At 38.0% G+C, this 1,406-nt stretch overlaps 1 protein-coding gene across 1 annotated transcript in view; it reads left to right on the top strand.

Annotated features, from left to right (window-relative positions):
- Positions 1–1,406, top strand: part of LRP1B (low density lipoprotein receptor-related protein 1B) — a 542,706-nt gene that overhangs the window by 102,189 nt on the left and 439,111 nt on the right. The window lies entirely within an intron of this gene.

Here is a 1,406-nt window from a genome sequence, read left to right on the forward strand (position 1 = left end):
TGGCTTTGCTTTCTTTCTTGCTACTACTTTTGATCTGCAATCCCTGTCTGATCTTCTTCCTTTGTAGTATCTCATTGCTATTCCTGGTGTGACTGTGGTATGTTTTCACTCACATTTGTAGACTTATCTTTTCTTTTGGACTATCTAGAGGGAAAAGTCTAGTATTTTTTCTCTTGGCTTATCTTTATTTGGATTACAATATTTTCTTTTCTCTCTTTATCAGGACTTTTAGCCTGAGGAAAAATTGTCAGAAAACTTTCATATCCACTTGAAAAATTAGAAATTCCAGTGTCTTTCTTCCTCAAAATCACCCTAAAGTTGAAACAACTTTCAATGCTTGACTGACCAAAACAAAGTGAAGAAGGAATATAGTTGAGGCAAAAGAGAGAAAGAGGTTTTGGCAGAAGAGACATTTGTTTACTTATTTAATGAAGTTCCTGCTATTTCTAAGGATTTCTGTCATCACAGGACTCTCATCCTTGCCTATGAATGCAGGAGATATTAATTCCCACAATCACTTTATCTCCACGGATTACAAAATTCTGCAACTACTTAATATGTCCAATTGCATTGCCACTCATCACCCTACTTACCCTCGGGCTGTTCTCAACCTCTAAATCAAGCATGGAATCTGTGGAGACAGGATCAGGTGGAAAGGGATGATCTGTTTCTATTTGTACATCTCACACACTCTAATCAGCCCTCTTCACCAAAATTTATTTACTTGGGGAAATGGGAGAAAAAATACATCCTGCAAATTTTCTGCTCTCTATCGCATTCTCCTGATCTTCACCTGCTTCTCTTTTCCTATGCCTTTCTTTTAATTAGTATCTCCTAATTACTCTGCTCAACTTCAAAGTTAGAGTTTCTTCTCATCTAGTTGGAGTTCCTCTTTTCATTTCTTTCTTCTATGTAGAATTCAACCTAAAATTGTGTTCTCTTTGCCCGACATTTCCACTCTTCTCACAAGTTATTCTTTACCCCTTCTTCCAACTCAGAGCTTCTGATACTATTTTTGAAATTTCGTTGCTGTGAAATCCCCAAATCTCCACTTTTCTTAACAGTCTGAAATGCCACCCCCCATGTTCATGGAGTCATATTTTTCTCTTCATCCTCCCTGCCCCTGCTACTCATTCAGGTGGACTTCCTGCCATCTACACAGAGGATTCTCTGTAGATGCTTAGAGGGAGATGGTGATGGTAGAATGGGTTTCGATCGTCCCCACTGGGATCTTCCTGGCATCCTAAACTCTAAGTTCAAGTATACTGTAAGGTAGAACTTCAATTGCATTGTGAGATAAATCTTTGAAGGCTTACCTAGGAATATTACAGCTATCTAAAATGGTGTTTCGCAGAGAAAGGCATCCTGTCTTCTAAATAAAGAGATTATAAACATTCTTTTAGAAC

This window comes from Propithecus coquereli, unplaced genomic scaffold (genome assembly GCF_000956105.1).
Source record: "Propithecus coquereli isolate 6110/MARCELLA unplaced genomic scaffold, Pcoq_1.0 Scaffold33, whole genome shotgun sequence".
Lineage (NCBI taxonomy): Eukaryota > Metazoa > Chordata > Mammalia > Primates > Indriidae > Propithecus > Propithecus coquereli.